We start from the raw sequence: 24,916 nt of genomic DNA, 5'->3' as shown, positions 1-24,916 counted from the left end.
CATAGTTGTCAGTGCAGCTTCTTTCTGAATATTCAAAGACAAATGGAGAAAAAAGAGAAAAATTGAGATTGTTACTAATTTTTAGAGTAAAAATGTACTAAACATAAAAAATAGTAAATAGTGCATGGTAAAGATGTACTTCTTTAGTGATTTACTCCATACACAGTATTTTTTACTTCTACTCCTTAATAGTCAAGCATCAGCTATATATTTATGAGACAGTGGCTACAGAGCATAATGTCCTGGCAACTTTGGTTTCCTGGGAAAAGTTGTTGGAACTAAAATTCTGATTTTGTGCATTATGTTAAGTCTGCAATGCTTTTCCTTTTCTGATGGTGGAAAACCATGATAGTTTATCTGGTAGTTAATGAGCAAGAGTCACCCACCTAAAGGGACTTTGTTTTCCAAAGGCCATGAGAATGGCCAAAACAAAAAAGATTGCTAATCACTAGAACCATCACTATGACACTGGTGAGCACCAGAAAGGCGCCCAGGACTGGGTGTAATGCAGAGACCTCAGAAAACAGTGAGAGACTTACAGTGATTGTGTCACTGTACACTTACAGTGACATCTGAGTTTCTACCCCATAAGCAAGCTATGTGCCGCATGTGGTGCGTGTTCTTAAGCCAACATGCATTAGAAACTAGATTGAGGCCCCAAAGGGTACTAAATTTTAAGTGGACATAAGATGATGATAAAGTATTTTGACCTCAACAGTTTTTATAGAAAGTAGTTGAATTGTAGTGAAATTGTAAATTATTCAGATTCCATCTGAGTTTTGGTAGGTCTGGAAAATATATTTAACATAGAAGCCTCAAGATGTGCCAACACATATGGAAATTATCCATACCAGAAGTGATCATGAAAAACCACCTCTGCCACCATGTGGAGATTCTCTGAACACAGGAAGGTTCCAATTTAAAAAATCATTAAAAAATTTAGTATTTTTTCCAGTTAACATTTTTAAAGGTCTGAGTATTGACCTTTGCCCCCTGGTTTTCTGCATCAAAGGATCTTTACAAATTCAGGTTTTATTTAGAATAGTTTCTACGTGATTCTTATGTTCCCTTATATTGGCCCTTTTTTTTTTAAACTGGGACACTTTTAAACTGTAATAACTTACTCAATTTTTACCTACACCACCACTGTGAACCAAGTCTGTGACGCTATTTCCAAGCACCACTGTATCCATCCACTTAAAATTCCCGTTGACCAATTAACGCGCAAGATTTTTTTTCCCGCTTTTTTCCTTAATGTTGTACAGTTATATTGAAAGCAGAAAAGGCTTGTGTATATTTATGGGGTGCCATTTGATGTTTTGGTATACGTACACATTGTGTAATGCTTTTATTAGTGTAAACTTCTCAGAACATTTGTGATAAGCCTACTTTGCCTGTTATGTTGAGTAGAAAGACTGGTTTGGGTTAGTAGTTTGTGGGGGAAAGTAATAGGCTCACTGAGATGAGTATTAGCTGTAAATAGAAATAGTGCAGTTTGAATGCAGTGAATGGCAGCAAGTTCCCTGTCAGCACCAGACCAAAATCCAGCCCCTTCTTACAGCTCAGTGCCAGTGGAATCCACACAGGACTGTATGACTGTGAAGGTTTAAGCAGGACATCGTAGATGAAAGGAGTAAAGAACTGAGAAAACTAAAGAACTCATTGATGCAACTAGGCAGGATATGAGCAGGTCAACTACTGCATAGAAAAGCAAAAGCGGAGAGAACTTTAGAGGGGGAAAAATCATACAAACAGCCTTCAATAACTGCCTTGTACAGTTTTGTGACCATGAAGAAATGGAAACTAGCCCTCAGAAGGAGGGCACCAGTGACCTCTAAAAGCCTCAGACATTGTGATTCTGTGATCATTGTCCCTCTGTGCTGATGGCTTTTCTATTTCCTACAGAATGGAAGAGTGGTGGATGAGTTGCTCTGAACAGATGCACAGATAATGTGAAACCCATCATCAGATAAGAATGTCATGCATTAAAATATTTTCATGTTGAGATAAAGCTGCACATTTTACATAGCCCATTGCTTAAAATAAAGAGAAATGCTTATGGAAAAAAGAATGCAGTTCTTTCTGAGAATAAAGTTCCTTCAATTAGGCAGTATCAAAGGACCATGGAAAAAGCAGCAACTTACCACTCTGCATAAGGATATACAAATTCAGCCCCCTTTTCCTTGGACATGGATACAGGGAATAAAGAGGAAACTAAGTACTTAAGAAAGGACAGAGAAAAAAAAAAGGGTCAGGGGATTTAGCTTGCAGCATAAGCACCTTCCTGGCAAGTGCGAGGTCATAAGTTCAATCCCCAGTTACCCCCCCCCAAATCTGCAAGAAAGGACAGAGTGCTGAATGCAATAGCCATTCAAAAATTATGCATAGGTACTACCATAAAACTGAACAGGAGCTAAATTCTCCTTTGGCATGCAGCAGTGGACTGTTTGAATTGGCAGTTCCCCTCAAGTTAGAGCTGTTAAACCGAACAAAGTTCTGCAGAGAAACCAGGATCTCCTTACCTCTTTGGGTAAGAAATTCCACAGTACTGAGCTGAAGCAAGTCTGGTAGTCAGATGCACCATCCAAACAGCATTAAGCTGAACAAAGGGGGAAAGGCCAGTCAGGGGGGCCAACTGCAGTTTGTTCTGAGGTGCTTGGTGATGTGGCCAGCATAGAGCCAGCGGAATGTAGACTCGTGGTCACTCAAATTAGTGTGATTAAAGGCTCAGGGGTTTCTAGCTCAATGGTGTAAGTGCCTGCCTAGCAAGTGCAAGGTCATGAGTTTGATCCCCACTACCCCCCTCCCAAAAATATGCTTGAGAACTGCAGAGTTGCTTTGTAGTTGCATAGTATTTTCACACAAATTTGACTTCCACACTACTACATTACCTAGTCCTTATTAGAGGTAAGAGAAATGGTTTAAATCACACTACTAAACACAACCTCACTTTTTCCCCCTAAATTTTTGGAACAAAAAGCTCAGGCTAAGATTGAATTGGTCTCCCTGCTGCTCTCACCTGAGATTACAGGCATGTGCTGCCATGGCCAGTGTAACACACACACAGGGCTCTGATTTATGAGTCTTTGTACCAGGTAGTTCTGAACCAGTGGTGGCTTGTACCTGACACTCCCTCTGGGGACGTGGGGCAGTCCCATTAGGTGGTAGGAGCTGCTGAAGGAGACAGTCATGCATGTTGCAATGGGCAGTTCCACGTGGCAGAGATGTGTTAGGCCCAGCTTGCTTATTCTATGACATTTTCTCCACAACTCACTGCCAACTTGAACTGATGGTTTTCCATAAGGTGCCCTTTTCTGAGGGAAGGAATGTTACTGAAAGATCACAGCATTTAGGAAAGAGTGATTGTGGGGCTTAAGTCTGGCATAGCTGGTCAGCAGGATTAGGATGATCAGCAGGCATTGCTTAGGGGTTTGCAGATGACTCATCCTCAGTAATGCTGCAGCTCCCATACCTCACAATTGCCAGCAGAACAAGGAAGCCCACAAAGTGAGTCACAGAGTTCCTGTTAGCCTCACAGAAGCTGATAAAAACCCTTAGCAAGGAAAGCTGACAGTTACTCAGCATGAAATGTGAGAGGCATTCTTGTGATTGTTGTTTGTACTATGCTCCTACTGCTAAAATGTAACCGCTTAATGCCCTGTTAGATCAAATGCTTTCTAGGATAGCCTGTTCTTACATTGGTTGGGAATTGTGCTGTAGAAATTTGAAACATGAAATCTTGATTTCAGATTAATCCTAGACATCAAGACCAGGGTCGTGTGCTGTCACAGTCTTAACTGGAATCTCTGAAAACATGAGTTAGCCCAGTGAGGTGTGCCATTTCCTTGCCAGTCTCAACCACCCCATATTGTTTGGCAGTAAGTAAATGATTTTCTACTAGGTGAATGCTGAGAACAGAAAGATGCATAATAAATTGGAAATTAGGAATGTTTGCTTTGTGAGAGAATATTCATACTTTTATATCGCAGGAACTAGTTTATCTGGAAAGACCACACCCAGAACTGACATCAGTTCTTGGCTAAGACTTAGGCAGTGCCACGTAACAGGCTGGGCTCCACCAGCTGTCATTACTGAAGCTGCATGAACCTCCACTCCTATTTAACAGTTCCCTACAAGGACTGCTTGGGACAGTGCCCCAGGAAAAGTCTTACACAGACTAGTGGCCCAGGTGTTACTCATTGGCTGTAGTGTGCCAAACAGATTTGTTCTCCCAGTGGGAAAGACCAGAGAGAGCGCCCAAAGGATCATCAAACGTGTTAGTGTTAATGGATGAACATCCAAGCCAAAGAACAGTCCCCTTTGCATTTAAAGGATGAACCCTTGTGGCTTAAAAAATGATTATTTGTCATGTCCTGGACTTCATTGGCCAGTGTTCAAAATAGTAGCCAGTTCCAGGTCCTTGCTCTGTGAAATCTAAGTATAGTAACACTGGGAAGAACGTACCTAAGCACTATGAATGCAGAAAAGTTTTTCAACACAACTATCAGTGGTATCTTTATACTTGCTGAGAATATCAGTCTGCTCTACTTTTAATTCATACACAAATACAAGTCTGATAGGGTGGTGGAGAAAGAAGAGCAGTTTGAAACAATGCTTCCCAGTTGTCAGGAAATGGCATGAGGTGGGAAAGTCAATATTCTGCCTGTCTCAATCATGACGGTATTGGGCCGTGTAAAGAGGTGCACCTCATGTCAGGCCCCCAAGATGACAATGCTAATGAAGATTGTCCTTGTACCCAGGATGTTTCTCAGTGAGGAACCTCTACCTGTGCTGTTGCAGACGCAGCCTCAGCAGACATCACAGTTAACACCGCTTATCCAAAAGATTAGCTCGGACTTTCTATAAGAAAGTGTTATGAATATTGCTGACTTCTACAGGCAAAGCACACACCTGGGCACTTCTCACATCTTTCCTTGGACTCCGAATTACGGCCTGAGTATACTGAGTGCAATCATATTTTTGAATACTTTCTGTTCAGCATGTTTTCCCCCTTCTTTTCTTCTTTCTTTTTTGTCTGAGATAGGATCTCACTATGCAGTTCAGGCTGGCCTTGAACTCACTATGTAGGCCAGGCTGGCCTGAACTGCAGTGGTCCTCCTGCCTCAGCCTCTTGAGTGCTGGGATTTCAGGCATGTACCACCTTGCCTGGTTTAGCATACTTTTTGATAGTGCTTCATATAGGAGTGATAAAACTGTACACAAAATATTCCTACACAGTTAATTTTGTAATTCCTAAAATTGAAACAGCTATTCTACATGAAAAAATGGTCTGTAAATAGTTGAGCCTCTGTAAAGGACCAATGTAGCTGTGGTTCTCCTCATAGGTTATTGTGGAGCTCCCCAGGTAAAGTCTGGCAACTATTTCTCCCGTGTAACATTTTTAATTAACCTGTACACAATTATAGCAACAAATTAGTACATACTAGATGATGTGTGTGAAAATAGTCCAGGCAAAGCCCTTTGATGTCTGAAGGCAAGTTAAACTGTCCAGTCTTGAGGTGAAGTGCCTGAGGACAAAATGCCTGGAATCAAGAGTCTTTAAAACTGCTATCTTTGGGGCTGGAGATTTAGCTCGGCGGCATAAGCGCCTTCCAAGCAGGCAGTCGTGAGTTGGATCCCTGGTACCGACAAAAAGGAAAAAGACAAAAAAAAAAAAAAAAAAAACAAACAAACAAAAAAAAAACCCCTGCTATCTTCAAAATAACTCCAGCTGTTCCTGTTTGATCATTTTGAAATGTGTCAGAGTCTTAACACCATTTAATATTTCCTTTAGAGCTGCCATGCATATTAACTCAATCATATGTAGAGCTGTTGGAGAAATGGTAATTTCACTAAAAGTCAGTTGAAAGGGAAGTGTCATCATTTAAGGTGCTGCCCTTGCCGAGTTAGAATGACCATAGAGACAATGTCTAAAGTACCAATATGCTATGAGTGCTCAGATGTTTACATGAGAAAGTGAGCCTTCTGGGACACCCAGAGCAGGGAGGAGAAAAGCCTTCTTACCTACATCGATGGACTCCAGGATCAGGGTTACAACACAGAACACGTTCACATTATTGTTGAAGACCACAAATTCCACAAAGGATTGTGGATTGATTAGCCAATGCCCATGTTCAGGATGCTGTAGAATTCTGGAGAAACAGAAGAGGGCAATGTAATTTTCCTATAGAAGAGTGTAAAGATGAAAGTTTTCACAGTAACATTCACTTTAAACGTTCAGGGGAACATCTGGTATTTGAGGCCTGAGGTAAAATTAATTTCATATGCCATGTCATATCTGAAAATTTGGAAGCATTAAATGTTACTGTTGGTTTTTGGGACAGTCTCATTATGTAACTCAGGTTGGCCTTTAACTCTTCCGGCCTCAGCCTCTTGAGTGCTGAAATTACAGGCGTTCACTGTATTTGGCTTAAATGTTACTTTTTAGTAGGAGCTGTTCAGTTTTGTGAGATTAAAGGAGTATGAAAGTGTTTCGGTTGGCATTACTGTTTCTGAGGGATTCCTTGTAAATGTGAAGAGTCATTTAGGGTTTGTTCTTTTCATATATGATACTAAATGACCTCAGAATTATTACACGAAATCACACCCTAAGTCTTTAGCAATTTAATTCTGGCATCTGAATTTTGCGATGATGTATACACCATGAATCATAAAGGGCAATGTTTCATTTTATTTGAAGATCTAAGCCAGAGTTCAGCTGCAGCTGGGATCGAAACCAATATGTTTTTCCAGTTAGAGAAGGAATGAGGTGTTTTTTTTTTTTTCTTTTGGTACCGGGAATCGAACTCATGACTGCGTGCTTGCAATGCAGGTGCTTATGCTGCTGAGCTAAATCCCTGGCCCAGGAATGAGTTTTGGCATTGCCAAAACAAAACACCTCCAGTGTAAAGTTGAACAAGGAATCTTTAAAAGGTGTATTTCCTTAGAAATCTAAAAAAGTGCTTTTGGTATAGTAGTATTATAGTAGCTGTTAAAACCACTAAATTGGGGTTTGGGTTCGCAGTTGTCCTGTAAGTGGCCAGAATTAAATATTCTGGTCCTCTTGTTCAGGGCTCTGGCTTGCTCACCTGTACACAGTACCGGAGTTTTCCCCAAGTTTTACAATCTCTCCTCCTCCTAAATGGCAGCTTCTCCTTGAATGGGATAGCCACAAGGACACCTGGTTCTGGTCCTGCCAAATGCTGTCTGATTCTGATGTTTGCATTAGGAGGGCCCTAGCCCACCCCTTAGTTCTTGGTGTCCTCCTAGAGTTGGTGAGACGGCTTTGCTTGTTCTTTAAGAGGTGCTCTATCTGGGAAGAGTAAGGCATAATGTGAATCTGGTGAAGCAGACCACTGCCCCAAAGAAAGGAGTTCTCATCAGTAATAAATCCTAATGAGAAAGATTTTTTAAAGTGCCTCATAAATAACAAGACAAAAATACAAAGTCATAAAAATAAGACAAAAACTTACTGCTATTTTTGAAAACATGGAAAAAATGAGTGAAGTGAAATTACTTTAAGAGGTAAGTATGATTTATATCAATTGAGGATCAAGGGAAAAACAAAGATGCCTCAGCAAGGCATAATAAATAGCCTTCATATAGCCATATGCTATTTACTTAAAATATCTAATAAGTACGTAAGTCTATATTTCAGCTACATAAGTTCTTACTACATAAAGAGCCCCTATAAAGCAAAACCAAGCAGACTAATGAAAAACAGGCACATCATTCCTGCCACTGTTGTGGACTGATGCTCGTTCGTTCTGTTACACGGGGTGTATGGGGTGCTCACAGGCCCCAGGCCCCATTCTAGGTGCCGGGAATAAGGGAATTCCTCCACACAGGGGCTCACATTTGGGGAGTGAGGGGGCAAGTGATAACCAAATAAATTTCATGTAATGATAAGTGATACGAGAAAAATTGAACAGGGTAAGAGGATAGAGTGTTTTGTAAGATAGGAGCAGTGCTGATTTATGTAGAATGATTACAGAAAGTTTCTCTGGGGTAAGGGTGACATAAGAAAGAGCGTAATAAAAATTTGGAGCCCCGAATAGCAACAGCAGCTAGAGGAACAGCAAGTGCTGAAGCCCAAAGGTAAGCATATGCCTGATATTTCAGGAGAGCACACAGAAGCCTGAGGTAGGAGGAGGAGCAAGTCGTGAGTGTATCCAGACCCCTGGAGGCTTTGGGAAGGATCTGACATTTTAGGGGTGATGGGATTCCACGGGAAGGATTTGAACAGGAGAGTAACAGGTTTATGTCTTTAAATGGGGAAGATAAAATAAAGATGGACAAAAAAGCAGAGGCAAGTATTGCTGATATGAAGGTAAAAAAATGGTCACTTGAGACCCTGGGTTCAAATTCCCAGGACTCCCTCCCCCTAGACATAAAATAAATAACGCATAACTGGCATTTTCTTTGCCATTTTTAAAAGCAAAAGTTAGAATCTCTTTAGACCAGTAAAATGAATTTTTAACATGTTTTTTGGCCACTGTGATCTCAAGGCTTTTTTTAAAAAGACATTTATATTGGGTTGTAGATGTAGCTTAAGGGTAGAACACTTTTCTAGCATGCATGAAAGCCCTGGGTTTGGGTTCAAGTCCCCAGCAGTACAAGAAACTTTAATTTACAAGCGATTTTTTTTAAAGTCATACCTTTTGGTGTGTAATTCTGAGTTTTGACAAATGTATAGAGCTGTGTATCCACTACTACAGTCAAGATACTAGTGTCATCAACCCCCAGATTCCCTCAGCCACTCCTCCCCTTTAAACAGTGCTAGCCAGTGAACCCATAGCCTTCACATTGAGCTACATCCTAACTTTTTTTATTTTTTGAGACATGATCTCATTAAGTTGCCCAGGCTGGACCCAAAGTTGTGACCCTCCGGCCTCAGCCTCCTGAGCAGCTTGGGATACGGATGGTCACCACTTTGTGTGGCATTAGCTGTCGCTCTAGTCAGCCTTTTCTCATACCCAAACCTCTGGCAACTGCTGCTGTGTTTGTCATCCCCACAGTTCGTCCTCCTCAGAGGGTCTGATTAGTGCAGCCAGGCAGAATGCCTCCCGAGGCTGGCCTGTGCTTACAGTAGTGTGAGGTGTATCTAGGTACTTTGCTGTATCAGCATAAGCTATGGTCTGACACTCAACCCTAAGAGTGTGATTGGTTTTTTTGGTTTTTGTTTTTGGTGTTTGACTCTTCCAGCTGTTCTGTTTCATTAAGATCTACCTTGTATGTGCTGCCTTTTCTGAGATCAGCTGTTCTCAAATGGGCTGCACCAGAGGGTCATGTGGGAAGCTTCCAAGCATACTGGGCTTTGCACAGACCCCAGGTCCAGAGAATATCACCTCATTTGTCTTCAATTTGGCCTTGGAAGCAAGAGCTTTGAGAGCTCCCAGGAGCTAGCACGGTGCAACCAGACTCAGAGCTTGTCTGCTTGCCGGAGCTGTTTTCCCTAAGCAGAGGCAGTCTTGTCACCAAAATGCAGACTGCTGGAAACTCTACAGGACAACCAACTTACACATTGTGAGAAAAATAGCAAGAAGGAAAGGGCCAGGGAGCTATAGCTTAAATCTAAAAATATACTGGAGACACCACTACAACATGGCCCTTATTTGTGGGGTTTTTTTTGGTACCGGAGATCAAGCTCATAATCTTGCCCTTGCCAGGCAGGCACTTGTGCCTCTGAGCTAAATCCCCGGCCCCAAGGCCCTTATTTGGATAGTGATATGAGAAAAACAACTGTGAAATAAATATTTATGAGACAACTGGGAAAATTTGATCACTGACTATACTTTAAAAAATTATGGCTCTTTTTCATGGAACCTAGAGGGCGATCAGTTGCTTCAAGATGAAGCTGAACATCTTCCCCGTCAGGGCTGCCAGAAACTCACCGAGCTCTGATGAATGCAAACTTCATAGGTCCTATGGAAATCGTGTAGCCACAGCAGTTGCTGCTGGTGAAGAACAGAAGGGTTATGTGGTCTCAATCAGTGGTGGGAACGACAAACAAGGTTTCCCCATGAAGCAGGGCGTCTTGACTCATGGCCGAGTTCGCTTGTTACTGAGCAAGGAACATCCTATTACAGACCGAGGAGAACTGGGAGAGCACATAGATCTGTCTGAGGTTGCCTTGCGGATGGCGATCTGAGAATTTAGAACTTGCTTATTATTAAAAAAACAACAACAACAAAAAAAAAACCTGTGCCTGGGGTCCAAAAGAGTAAGCAGAATCTGCAAGCGTTTCAGTCTCTCTAAAGATGATGATGTTTGGGGCTGGGGATTTAGCTCAGTGGCATAAGCACCTGCCTTGCAAGCAAGCAGTCGTGAGTTCGATTCCCCCCGTACCGATAAAAAGATTTAAAAAAAAATAAAAATAAAAAAGAAGATGATGTTGCCAATATGTTGTCAGAAAGCCCTTAAGGTAAGAAACCCAGGACTAAAGGCCCCAAGATTCAGCATCTTGTTGCTCGCTCCACATGTCCAACACAAACGCCAGCCGCCATACTGCTCCGAAGCAGCAGCAAACTAAGAAAAATGAAGAGGCTGCAGAATATGCTGAACTTCTGGCCAGTAGAATGAAGCCCAGAAAAAACACCAGGAGTGAGTTGCCAAGAGACGCAGGCTTTCCTCTCTGAGAGCTTCTACTTCTGAATTCAGCCAAAAATAAAATGCTGAATAACAAATTATAAAAGAAAATTATGGTACGCTAAGTATGGTGGTGCATGCCTATGATCCCAGCACTCTAGAGGCTGAGGCAGGAGGATCACTGTGAGTTTGAGGCTAACCTGGGCTAGTGAGTTCAGGCTGAAATACATAGCCAGACTGTGTATCAAAAAGTATGCTAACATATACATAAAAATTACTGCCAACTATTTTTCAGTCCTATAGGTGGAACCCAGAGGTATTCTACCACTGAGCTATATTCCTCTTTCTTAAAATTTTTTTTTGTTGGTTTTTTTGAGGCAGGGTCTCACCATGCAAATCAGGCTGGCCTTGAATTTATTATGCAGCCCAGGCTGGCCTTGAACTCAGGGTAATCCTCCTGCCTCATCCTCCTGAATGTTGGGATTACAGGCATAAGCCATTAGACCTGTAGTCTGAAATAACTGATAATGATATGAAGTGTGGCATTTTCTTTTCAAAGACTAGGAAACAAGATTGGTTATCAGGAGCCAATCCCTAGCAGCACATGAGAGAGAGAGAGAGAGAGAGAGAGAGAGAGAGAGAGAGAGAGAGAGAGAGAAAAGAGACAGAGAGACAGAGACAGAGACAGAGACAGAGAGACCGAGAACATGTGTGAGCAAGTGAGCTGCGTGTGCACACACACACACTAAGAATTCACACCTGTGGTTTAACATTTACTTTAACTAAAAAAATTTAAAAATTTTAAGTTCATTTTTTAAAAGTAGTTTTTGAGTAATTTTTTACCATCCCCTCTTTAATTCTTCTCTCCCTACTTCCACTAGTCTGTCAGTTCTTGATTTGTTTCTTTCCTGTGATTATTTCACACACATCCTAACCAGTGTCACTCTGCCTCTTATTGTCAAATATCAGGACCAGCAGACACCTTAGGTTGATGCTCATGGATCTCAGTTTCTAATCTTTTTTGCAACTATCACGGTTCTGTGCATTCTTCACAGATCTGATAAAGATGTTTTGAAGCACTGATAATATTGAAATAATCCAAGAAATGCAAGTTAAAACAACACAGATTCCATCTCACCCCAGAAGGAATGGCTAATATCATGAAACTAACCAATAACAAATGCTGGAGGGGCTGTGGGGAAAAAGGAACCCTTCTCCACTGTTGGTAGGAGTGTAGACTTGTGTAACCATTCTGGAAATCACTGTGGAGAGCCCTCAAAAAACTAGGATCATAGGTCCCATTTAACCCAGGTATTCCCTTTCTGGGTATTTTCCTAAAAGAATTAAATACTTCATACCACAGCAATAAATGTGTACCCACGTTTATAGCAGCAACACTCATAATAGCTAAATCTTGGAAACTCAAATGCCCATCAACTGAGGAACAGAAAAAAAAGATGTATTATTTTTATATAATGGAGTACTATTCAGTTACAAAGAAGGGTAAACACAAGACTTCTATAGGTAAATGGATGCAACTAGAGGTCATACTCACGAGTGAAATAAATCAAGCTCGTATGTATAAACATTGTCTTGGATCCCTTGTGTAAGAAACTAAAACAGGAGCCAGCCGTGGTGGCTCATGTCTGTAATCCCAGCACTTGGGAGGCTGAGGTGGGAGGATCCTTGCGAGTTTGAGACCAGCCTGGGCTACCAAGTGAGCTCAAGGCCAGCTTGAACTGCATAGCGAGACCCCGTCTCAAAAAAGACAAAAAAAAAAACAAAACAAAACAAACAAAAAAAAAAACCTAAAAGAGGGCTGGGGATTTAGCTCAGTGGCATAAGCGCCTGCCTTGCAAGTGCGTGGTTGTGAGTTTGATCCCTGGTACCGATAGAAACAAAAAAGACAAAAAAAAAAAAAAAAGAAAGTGAAAGAGTAAATAAGGTACAAAATCTGCAATAGATACTGAAAAAGGGAAAGAAATTGCTCATATGGAAAGAATAACTGAGATGGGGTAAAAAATGAAGGAAAGGAAAATAAAATATAGGCACCTATATATGGATATATAGATAAGATCGTTAACGTACTTGTACCACTAATTTCTTTTAGTTCATTGAAAAGATCAGCTGGTGCTTATATTGATTAATTTTGCATGCCTGTATCTTGTAATCTGAGCAGGTACTTTGAAGACAACAGTATGTAATATATTAACCATTAAATTGTTATTCTGTTTTGAAACTCTATCATTGTTTTTATTTTTGTTTACTTTACTCTCTTTAAAATAAAAAAAAAATTGAAATGACCCAACTGGTGGCTTGGTCTTTACTCAGTTCCAAGCTATATAGTGCTAAAAACAAAATGACAACAACAAAGCTGAAGCCAGGCCAGTGACACCCAGAAGAACCCAGCAGATGTCAGTCAACAATTTGGGCTGCCAGAGATGGGCTTTTCCTCCCCTGGGGTCAGGACCGGGAAACTGGTCACTTCCCTGAGGAACATCTCGCACGGCACAGCTGAGGCAGAGGGTTAGGGACATCACAGTAACAAGTGCCAGTGCCGCCTCCCCTGGATGGCCCTTCTCCCGGGCAGAGTCTGCACCTCCCAGAGTGCAGGGCGCGTGTGGAGCTGGCCGGCTGCTTCCAGGACACCAAGGCGCTGGTGACCCTGGCTGAGGCCCAGTTTGCCTAAGTGACACTACAGCCTCCACAGAACTCTGAGCAGGTGGCAGACGGTAACTGTCCAAACCCACTGACAATGTATTTCAGGTTGTTATTTTCACAGCTCTTGAGACTCAAAATTTCAGTGAGCTTTTTCACCTGAATCACAGTACCCTACTCAGTAAGTGTCCGCATGTGAGATTCTGCAAGTCACATTACTTCACCCCTGCAAGAAAAAGAATGACAAAAGCTTCACCAAAGCAGATGGAGCATGGAAATCTGCTACTGGGAACGTAGAAAATTAAGAAAGCTTAAGAAGCTTAAGAAAATTAAACTGAGCAGAAGGTTGTAGCGTGCAGTTGGTTAGGGTAAAAATTAAAAATGAGCGAAGACACAGAAACAATGAGAGAATGGAGGGAGAGGGAAAGCTCATGCCTGAGATCTTCTGGACTTTACCATTTGCACATGGGGTTCCACCTACTGGAATAATAATGAAGCTGGAGTTTCAGCAGCTTGTTGGTGTCACAAGAGCGGCATTCTGAGGATGTTCAGCAACAAACTGCTTAGAGACTTCTCAGTTCAGTGGAACACCTCAATGAACAGGCCCTCGGATAGGATGATTCTTTTGATACCTTATGATAAAATGTTTTTGAGAATAAGGATATTTTATGTTGTATTGAAGTTTAAAATTAAAAAGGGTATTAACTTTATAAGAATTTTGATAAGCCATTTTATTCTTTAAAAGTTACATTAAGCATCTACTTAAAAAAGTTTGACAAGTTCATACCTTGAGCACCTTCTCTACGCCAACTGTGGAGGAACTGTAAGGAATACTGTACATTAAAAGAGAACCAAAGATTTGACTGGGCTTTGCAACAAAATAAACATCGTCGAGGAAGAGACACAAAATGAGAAAACAAGATGGTGAGTGACGTAGAAGCTGTATGATCATCGAGCTCCAAATCTGGAAGGCAGCAGGACACAGGCAGGGACTGACTCTCCTGAGGGTAAGAGGAACTGAAAGCGTTCATGGGCCTTGGACGGAGCTCAGGGCAGAGCCCTCCGCCCGCATGTGTGAGGCCCTGGGCTCCCTGCTCAGTGCTACGGGGGCAAAACATTTCACAGGTCGGGAAAAGGGAGGAACAAATCCAACTTCACTGCTGAAAACCAGGGTTGAGACCAGAGACCTGTGAAAGGATGGTGGAGAAGGAAAAATGCCATAGGGCTATTCGTTTATAAGCAAGGGAACAGAGGAAAAGGCACAGTTAGTTTCAAGACCAGAAATTAAACCATGATACCCATTAACTAAAGGTGAGATCTTCAAGAGTCCTAGTTTCATTAATTCTAATGAGAATATGTGCTCCAAGCTGTTATTAAGACCTAGTTTTAGACTGGGAATATGAAGGGTTAGATGGGAAAAGCAGCAAAATTAGGGGTAGTGTGCATGGAAAGAGGGGAGAGGAGGAGGAGGGGGGAGGGGAGGGGGGAGGGGGAGGAGGAGGGGGGAGGAGGGGAGGGGGAGGGGAGGGGAGGGGAGGAAGAGAAGAAGGGAAAGAGCCAAACGATTTGAGAGTAAGTAATTTTATGGGTCAGTGTGACAAAGACTTCAAAATAAGTACTTTAGGTTGCTGAAAGACAATAAAGGAATAATATTCACTTAATAAGAACAAAAATTATGAGCAAAAATAGAATTAAAGTAAATTAGATATCTGTGTGTGAGAGATGCTGAGGTTCAAATCCAAGGCCTTGCTCATGCTAGAGGGGTGCTCTACTGCAGAAGCTATTTTAATGCAGAGAAATTTTTGAAACTTGTGTTTCTTGTACTAAGCATATTTCTAATACAGTTTAAGGAGGAGACCAGGGGACACAGTGTGTTCCCATGATCAGAAAGCTACAAACTTAGCAATCCTGGACACTACGGGTGCCAATTGCAAGATAAGTGTAGCTCTGCCAGGAAGAAATGTTTCTCTTACTTCTGAGTCCCAGAGAGTTATTACTGCAAGGACTTCTCTGCCTGGTCTCAGACAATGATGGATTCTTCCTCTGTGTTGTACATGGTATGATAGTAATCTCAGATAGTTGCTGTTTCTGTAAGAGTGAACTCTGCCCAACACTTAGTGACAAACCCTAGGATATTATGTTATCTGCATCATTTACTTCCTGCTTGAAAACCTTTATAAACAAAATCCAAAGCTGACTCAATGACTGACGATCTGGAACTGACGATTTCCTTTACCCTGCTAGTGTAATAAAGCTATATGCCTTCTAAAGTTCCTCTGGTCTGCTCCTGAACCCCATAACACTACCCCTGAGTTACATCTATAACCCTAAATTAGGTATCTTGAAATTAAAAAAACATGACCCCCAAAACAAAACAAAAAATGACATGACCATAATGGAAGACCCAGGTGTGGTGTCACATGCCTATAATCCCAGAATCTGAGAGGCTGAGGCAGGAGAATTGCTGCAATTTTGAGGTTGGCCTACATAGTGAGTTCAAGACCAACATGGACCAGATAGTAAGATCCTGTCTCAAAAAAACCAAAGCAACTGCCACCAAAAAAAAAAAAAAAAAAGGAAAAATCAGTGAATTAAAATGCAGTATTGGGGGCTGGGGATTTAGCTCAGCGGCATAAAGCGCCTGCCTTGCAAGCAGGCAGTTGTGAGTTCGATCCCTGGTACCGATAAAAAGGAAAAAGACAAAAAAAAAAAAAAAAAGAAATGCAGTATTAAAGAACTGATCTAGAGACACGAGAAGTGTACAATGAGAGGCTGTCAGCATCTCTCTGTTTCTCGGGAGAGGGCAGAGCAAGGCCTGATGATTTGTGGGTGCCAGGGAAATGCACCACTACTCAAAAAAAAAAGGCTCTGTGGAGTCTTTGGCCCACTCTTACTCCACGTGGTATGCTTTTCCTACTTTAATTAGCTCACATTCACTCTGCAGAGCATGTTCCTTTTCCTACCTTTAATAAATATAAAATACTGCTACTTTTTGTGCTTGTTTTAACCAATTTTTTGTTCAGGACAAAAACCTAGAAAAATTCTCTGGAAAGAGTCCATAGCACCCCCAGAATGCTAACAGTGGTCCATACTTATAACCCCAGAATCCTCAGAGACCAAGGAGGGGATCACCACGAGTTCAAGCTCAGCCTGGGTTACATATATATAATGAGTTAAAGTCCAACCTGAACTGCATAGTGAACTCCTGTCTCAAGAAATAAATACAACAATAAATAAGACAACAACAGCAACAATAAAAAACATTTTAAGACCAGCCTGGACTAAGCATAATTTTTTTTGGAGGCTGAGGCAGGAGAATATCTGTGAGTTCAAGTCCAGCCTAAGCTACATAGGGAGTTCAAGACCAACCTGAATTATACAGTGAGACCTTGTCTCAAAATGCATAAATAAATAAATAAATGCAAACAAAAAAAAAAGGGGGAGGAGGACAAGAGGAAAAGGAGGAAGAAAAAGTTCATCTAGAATACACCTCAGGGAGAAAAGAATACACAGCTATTTTAAAAACTTAAGAACAGGGCCTGGGGATGTAACTCAGTGGAACATGTTGCCTGGCAAGCATGAGGTCCTGAGTTCAAGTGCTAGCATGAAAAACAAAAAACTGGAGACAGTTTGAAAGGCTGTAGCATACAATAAGGGAATAGCAGAAGAATAATCATTTCAGAGATGACATTTGGGAATTTTTCAGAATTGAAACATGATTTTATATATTAAAAGTAATCCTGAGCACGATGATATAAAAAAAAGTAAATCCACAGTAAAAGAGATGAACCCTACATGCAAAACTCTTCCTATCTGGCCTCACCAGATGCTCACACAATACAAAATAATTTTTCTCTGGCAACATTAAAAAAATATTCAGGGATAATCTTTTAACTTCACAGCTGCCTAATGTGGTCATCACACAATAGGCTAACCAAGTAGCTTAAAAATAAAAGGGGATATATTAGACATTCACTAGACCTTTGAAAAGCTCTGATATATTTTTGGAAATCTAGAAAGTCACATGCGTGTGTAGGGCTGTGCAGATGCTCAAGAAAACTCAAAACAAGCCCTTAACTCTCATTCAGGGAAGTGAAGACTAAGGCAGAGTTGTCAGTTGCCTTCCTGAATTCTGATGGTACACCACAGTGTGCCCACAAAGCTCCTCAGCTAAGACTGGGAGGCTTGTTGGTTTCAGGCATTTTAAACAAATCTCTTTATTATCCTGAGTACTGGTGGTGCAGGCCTACAATCCAAGTACCCTGTAAGATTAAGGCAGGGGAACTGAATTGCAAGTTTAAGCCTAACTGCATGAAACACAACTGGATGTAAAGCATCATGTGATTATCAACACAATTATACTGAAGGTCATCAATACTCCATTACTGCAAACAGGTCAACTAGACAAAAAAAAATCAAGGAAATATCAGAGTTTAACCATACCTTTGAACAAATGGACTCAATAGATAGCTACAGAATATTCTACCCAATAACAGAATATACATTCTTTTCAGCAGCACAAGAAATTTTCTTCAAAGTAGCTAGGTGTGTCAGGTGCATGCCTGTAGTCCCAGCACTTGGGAGGCAGTGGCAGGAGAATTGCTGAGTTTGAAGCCAACCTGGACTGTATAGTGAAGCCCTGTCTCAAACAATAAAATAGACCCCATACTAGCCCATAAAGCATGCTTAAATGCAAAAGAATTGGAATTATCCCATGCATATCATCAGACCATAAGTAAAATGAAACTAAAAATCAAAAGAAACCACAGAAATTTTGCAAACACATGAATGTTAAACAATACACTCTTGAATAATCAGTGGGTCACAGAAGAAATACTGGAAGAAATTAGACAGTTCTTAGACACAAGAACACCAGTATAATATATCAGAACCTCTGGAATGTAATAAAAGCGATCCTAAGAAGGAAGTTTATAGTTGTAAATGCCCACATCAGCAAAACAAGCAAGTCTAAAAAAATAACCTACTAATGTACCTCAAGTTCCTAGAAAAACAAAGACTCAAAAACAAAGATTCAGAAGATTATTAATAATTACTTTGGAAATCTGTACTCCAATAAATTGGAGAACTCAGGAAAAAATAGAAAGATTCCTAGTCACATATAAATTACCAAAATTGAACCAAGAAGATGTAAAAACCTCAAATAATCCAATAACAGGCAATGAAATTGAGGCAAAAATAAAAACCTAGCAAAAAGGAAAAACTCAGGATGTGACAGATTCACTACTGAATTCTTTTTTTTTTTTTTTTTTTGAACAGAGTCTAATCAGTCAAAACAAGGTAGTGGGAGTATTACAGGACTTCAAAACAAGTTAATAGGGAATCAAAAAAAGTTACTATTATATATCCTGCTAATTTTTTAAATTTTCCCCTTAATTAAAAAAAACATTAAAAATAACTAAATAATTTTTTTAATGAATAAGGGAGAGATTGAGATAAAACAGGACATAACAATATAATAATACAGGTCAAAGCATGACTGTTTCAGCAACCTAGTGCTTCACCACCATATAACCCGACTTAATAGTAGTTACCATAGTGTCTGTCTTTTTCCTTGAAATATTTGAATAAAACTTCATATACTATAGCTTCAAATATTTCCATATCAAGATCACTACTGAAAGGGCTGGGGATTTAGCTCAGCGGTATAAGCGCCTGCCTTGCAAGCAGGCGGTCATGAATTCGATCCCTGGTACCGATAAAAAGGAAAAAGACAAAAAAAAAAAAAAAAAAAAAAAAAAAAAAAAAAAAAGGATCACTACTGAATTCTACAATGACATCAAACTTTTACATGAAATTTGCTAAAGTCATTCCTGGAAGCTAACATTACCTTCATTTCAAAAACAGACAAGGACTCAACTAAAAAAGAAAAGTATAGGCGAATTTTACTAACGAACATAGATGTGAAGATCTTCAACAAGACAGTGTCAAAAAGAATGCAAAAAATCATTAAAAGATCATGTCTCTCTCTTTTCTTTTCTTTTTTTTTTTTTTTTTTTGGTTCTGAGGATTGAACTCATGACCTCGCACTTGCCAGGCAGGTGCTTACACTGCTGAGCTAAATCCCCAGCCCCAAAAAGTCATGTCTCATAGGTAGGCTTCATCTCAGCAATGCACAGATGGCTCAACATATGCGAATCAGTAGATGCACTAAAGAGACACAAGGACAAAAATCAAATGCTTATCTCAATAAATGCAGAGAGGCTGGGGATTTAGCTCAGTGGCATAAGCGCCTGCCTTGCAAGCAGGCAGTCATGAGTTCAATCCCTGGTACGGATAAAAAGGAAAAAGACAAAAAAAATAAAAAATAAATAAATGCAGAGAAATCCTCTAACAAGTACCACATGCACTCATAATAAAAAAAAATGAAGAAAATAGATATAACAATCTCTTCAATCTGATAAAAGCCATTTATGAGAAACCTTTCTAGTTAGTTGAAAAACACAAATTAAAACAACACTGATATGGTATCTTATTCTGGAAAGAATGGCTATCATCAAGAAATCAAATAATAAATGCTAGTGAGGTTTGGGGGGAAAAGAACCCCTTCTACATTGTTGGTAAGAATATAAACTAGTATAACCATTGTGTAAATCAATATGAAATCTCAAGAAACTAAAAACAGAAATTTCATTAGAACCAGGTATTTCTGCCCTATGTATCTTCCCAAGAGTTAAAGATATCACAGTCCAGTAGTACATGCATATCCATTTTAATAGGACAGCTCATAATAGCTAAATCTTAGAAGCAGTCTACATGTCCATCAACAGATGAAGAAAATATGGTATTAATAATGCACAGTGGAATACTAATTATGAAGGATAAATTTAAATCATTTGTAAGAAAAAAATGCATCTTGAGACTAATGTTAAATCAAACATGCAAGCTTAAATGTCTCGATTTCTCTTAGATGAGAATCCCAAAATATAACTACATGAAAGTGCAGTATAAAAGATAAATAATAGGAAACAAGCCAATACTTTTTGCCAGTGGGAAGGAGGTCAAGAGTTCCAGATAGGAAAGAGGGAGATGAGGGGAAGGAACAAGAAGAATTAGATGTGTTACATCCATGTGCCAACTCAGTCATGATGGAGATAATCATTATGTGCTGCAAACGTGTCCTAACAAAAATTGCAAGAAATAGAAATCTATAAAAATGGTATCCTGCAAAATACCTGGTACAACATAGAAGAATAGAGAAACTGGGAGAAAAAAGAGAAAGAAACATGTAGAAAACACACAGCAGAATGGCAGTTATAAACTGTTACTGATTAGACACAAATGGGTCAAAGTCTGAAGAAGCAGAGATTATCACAGCAGACTCTGGGTGTGATCTGAAGTGTAAAGGGTGGAGCCCAGACATCCCATGAACAATCATCGGCGAGAGCACAAGTGACTGTACGAGTATCAGACGAAGAAGACGTTAAAGCTGTTACTAGAGACAAAGAAGGACATTCTTATAGTGACAGGGACAATGCGCCAAGAAGACAAATCCATCTGTGCTCGGTTGCCCTCTCACAGGCCAAATGGAAGTGTGCTGTTCTACCCAAAGCTGCCACTGTTTTTGTGCTTAGGAACTTGTCACTGCTTGCTGGGCAGAAGACAATGGGTTAAAGTCAAAATATGAAGGGGGAAAAGCTAACTATGTTGTATTAGTTGGTGCTCACTTGCATCAGATGGAGAAGAGTGCAAACACCTGTCTGTGCGCTGGAGACCCGAAGGATCCAGTCCAGGGCCTGGAGCCCACCGAAATGTCCCGCGCAAGTTCGTATTAGGGATCTGCCCTGGGAAGACCCAGTGGTCAGGGGTGGAAGCTGGAAGGGCTGCACTGCTGGGGTGAAGGATCTGCACTGGAGCCAGGAGGCGATGCTCCAGGCAAAGGCAGAGACCAGAGCTCCCCGGAAGAGGACAGCAGTCCTCCCTGGCAACGGTGGCGAGGCCCCAGCTCCTCTGATGATAACAGCAGGCAGCCATAGCAAGCTTCACCAGGAAAATCAGCAGCACACAACCGTCCCCTCTGTTCTCCTTGTGTGCAGTTTCAGCAACAACACCGTGCTGACTCAGTTCAGCTGGGCGGTCCCGCTCACGTGGACTACTAATTCATCCACCACACATGCAGAAAAGTAGTGTTTTCTCTTTTTCCGGTGACTGAACTCAGGGCCTTGTGCATGCTAGGCAAACACTCTACCACCGCGTGGCAGTGGCTCTTCCACCACACATTTATACCCAAACTGTGAGTCAGGAATAACGAGACACACACACTCTCACATTCAAAGCAACTACTAAAATGGCTACTTCCAACAAGAAGAAAAAAAAATCTAGAGAGATAGTAAAAGCGACAAGTACCTTCCCAATCCACCCAAAATCCTAAGCTAGGTGCAGGACTGGTAACATCTGTCATTATACGTCATCAGCTATAACTTGTAGGGGAAAAAAGCTTTCCTTGTGTATCTAAAATCCACAATGGCATAACTAGAAGACTAGGCAGTAATTTAAAACATTGGGAGAAACAATCTGAAAGGGAGATTATACAGAAGAGGTTAAAGCCTTCCTAGTTGTCATGTTCAGGAGGAGAAACACCTTTAATGAGATCATCCAAGAAAAGTAACAATAGTGAGAGCTGAGGACGTAGCTCAGTGGTAGAGCATTTGGCACGCTGAGGCTCTGGGTCTGAGTTCGGCAATGCCAAAAATCTATTGAGGAAAATGTTAAAAGAGATTTAAAGTAACCAATAAAAAGAATTAGGAGAAACAATAAAAGCAGAAGGTGGAGAAGGAAATGGAAGAAGTATTTACAAATAGAAATACAAGTAGGCCAACAATCATAACAGTGTAGTAAACTCATATTGCATATAGATTATTAGATCTGAGTGTGTGTGTGTGTGTGTGTGTGTGTGTGTGTGTGTCTGTGTGTGTGCAGGCAGGTCTTGACACGCAGTTCAGGCTGGCCTTGGGCTCACTTTGTAGCCCAGGCTAGTCTTGAATATGCAACAATCTTCCTGCCTCAGCCTCATGAGGGATTACAGGAGCATGCCACCACACCCTGCTTTAGATCTGATTTTTAAAACTACAGTTATATCCTGCTTTGTAAGCATACATTCTTTTCTTTCTTTCTTTCTTTCTTTCTTTCTTTCTTTCTTTCTTTCTTTCTTTCTTTTGTTCTTTTGAGACAGGGTCTCACTATGTACCCCAGGCTGATCTCGAACTCATGGTAACCCTAACTGAGCCTCTCAAGTGCAGAGATTATAGGCATGCAACACTAAGCCTGGCCTTAAACATACATTCCAACATAACCATAGAAAAGGGTTAAAGACATAAAGGTATATGGGGCAATAGGCATAGTAACTAAAGAAAGTGAGCCCAATTACCAAGAATACTATATGAAATAGAAGTTAAGGTAAAGAAATGTTAGGGGGATGAAAAGGAAACTTATGGGGCTGGGGATTTAGCTCAGCGGCATAAGCGCCTGCCTTGCAAGTGTGTGGTTGTGAGTTCGATCCTTGGTACCGATAAAAATGTAAAGGAACATTCACTCAGAAAAAATAACAAACATGCATTTAGATGCTCTTAAGAAAATATCCTTAAAATACGCTTATATGGTAAAAATCAAACTTATGTAATTAAAAGGGAAATTAACCAATCTACAACCACACCTTTATTGGAAACTGCAAGATTAGAAAGATTTAAATAATATTTCAACAAAATGAATAAATTTTAGCTAATAAATATACCAAATATTTAAAAATACGTTAGAACTGAGTTAGGAATAGGGAGATACTTATTCATCATCCTTTAAGTTTTCATAAAGGAAAACATATGAGAAGCACTGGGTTTGATTCTTATAATTCTCACTGTTACACAGCCATGTCAATATGTGGTTGTTGTTGTGTTTTTTTCTTTTTTTGGTCTTTTTGAGACAGGGTCTTGCTATGCAGTTCAGGCTGGCTTTGAGCTCCGGCTGGTCTCAGACTCACAACAATCCTCCTGCTTCAGCCTCCTGAGTGCTAGGATTATGTGCCTGTGCCTCTATGCCCGGCAATACTTGGTATTAACAAGTTTTTTTTTTTTTTTAACTTTCCCTTATTTATTGGCAGCATTAGGGATTGAATCCAGAGCCTTGAAGTGCTCTAACTCTAACTTACCCAGGCCTATTTTTAAATTTTTTACTTTGAGACAGGGCCTGACTACATTGTTCAGACTAGCCTTGAACTTGTGATTCTGTTTCCACAAGTACCTGCGATTACAAGTGTGTGCTTCCACATCTGGCCAAATTTGACTACTGAAAAAATACTTTTAGGCTGGGCATGTTGGCACACATTTGTAATCCCAGCACTTAGAAGGCAGAGGCAGGAGCATGGTCATGAATCTGAGAGGCAGAGGCAAGTTCAAGACCAGCCTCGACGACATAGTGAGATCCTATCTCAAAAGACCTTCCTAAAACAAAAGACAAACATATTTTGTTTGACATAGAGCAGTTGTGGTAACCCTATGGTATGCATGCCACTGTGGGCTGTTGGTATCACTCAAAGTTGTAAAAGATTCAACATCTGTTATGGCTTATTTCTAGATGTCCCCCAAAGCCTCATGTGGTCATAAGGGGGGCTTTTGGGAAGCAGAAGTAGGGTGTGTGGTGCTGGGATTAGTAAGTCAGTTCACTGAGTGGTTTGGCATCTTCTGGGTGTGAGCGCTACCCGCCTGAGGGGTGTGCAGCCTGTAGATTATAAAGGACAGAATGAGGGTGGCCTTTGTCATTTGCTGCTGTTTCTTTGTGACTCTGCTGCTTTCTTCCTGCCGTGAACTTTTTCTCCTTTGCAATGCCATCCTGCACTGGAGCCAGCCAACTATAGGCTGAAACCTCTACAAACTGTGAGCCACAATAAACTTTTTCTCCTTTAACTGGAGTGTTGGGTATTTTGTTTCAGCAATGAGAAAAGTAACTGAGACCATCACTGACACAGGGTGTCATTTTCTTTTACAAAAGGGCTACTTTTCAACTCAGGGATTCTAGTTTTAGATACCTTGTGGAGAATTCCAGCCCTGACCAGGAAGTTCTGCATAGTGGCAGAACCTGTTGGTTGCCTCTCCAACAATGGACATTTATTTTCTCCTTCCTCTTTTCTAACCAAAACCTGTTTTCCAGTAACAAGTAGCAACATGGGTCTGCCCGTCCAGAAGTGAACCATGATTGTCCTAAATCAGTTAAAGTGGCTCGCACCCATTTAAGAGGCCACTGCGGGGTAGAAATGAGTTTCAGATTGGGCCACAATCTAGGTTAGTAGCACAGCTTTGGCTAGCACACATGTTCAATGTGAGCTTCAGAACTGCTAAGGGATACAGCAAATGCAAACCACAAAGGTTTTGCTGTGGCAAACAAAAGAACCCAAATAAAATTATTTTCTTATGGCAGTTTGGAAAAAAAAAACCACAACTCTGATTTGCTAAGCCAGGAAAAGAGATGAAGCTTAGAACCAGCTAAGCCAGGAAAAGAGCTGATCATGCTCGCCGTCTTCTACATCTCTGGCAGCCAACAGTCACACAAGCAATGCCATTCCCTGCTAGTAGCCATGTCACTGATGATTACCTGGCTTATGTACCTGTAGGAAGATACAGATCTCCACCTTCGAGAGGTGGGTGTGGATCGCTTGCTATGTGCT

The 24,916-nt window shown here is 40.8% G+C and overlaps 1 long non-coding RNA gene across 1 annotated transcript; it reads right to left on the bottom strand.

Annotated features, from left to right (window-relative positions):
* Positions 1-5,890: 5,890 nt before the first annotated feature.
* LOC134475785 (uncharacterized) lies at positions 5,891-11,078 on the bottom strand. Its single transcript, XR_010047029.1, has 3 exons — positions 9,894-11,078; positions 7,089-7,312; positions 5,891-6,152 (listed from the first exon to the last, which is right to left on the bottom strand). It is a non-coding gene; the product is annotated as an uncharacterized LOC134475785 (long non-coding RNA).
* Positions 11,079-24,916: the final 13,838 nt, after the last annotated feature.

Source organism: Cavia porcellus, unplaced genomic scaffold (assembly GCF_034190915.1).
Source record: "Cavia porcellus strain 051 isolate PalLab524CR breed Dunkin Hartley unplaced genomic scaffold, mCavPor4.1 scaffold_4, whole genome shotgun sequence".
NCBI classification, from domain to species: Eukaryota; Metazoa; Chordata; class Mammalia; order Rodentia; family Caviidae; genus Cavia; species Cavia porcellus.
The sequence above is the reverse complement of the archived record's forward strand: the minus strand, read 5'-3'. Positions and strand labels throughout refer to the sequence as shown.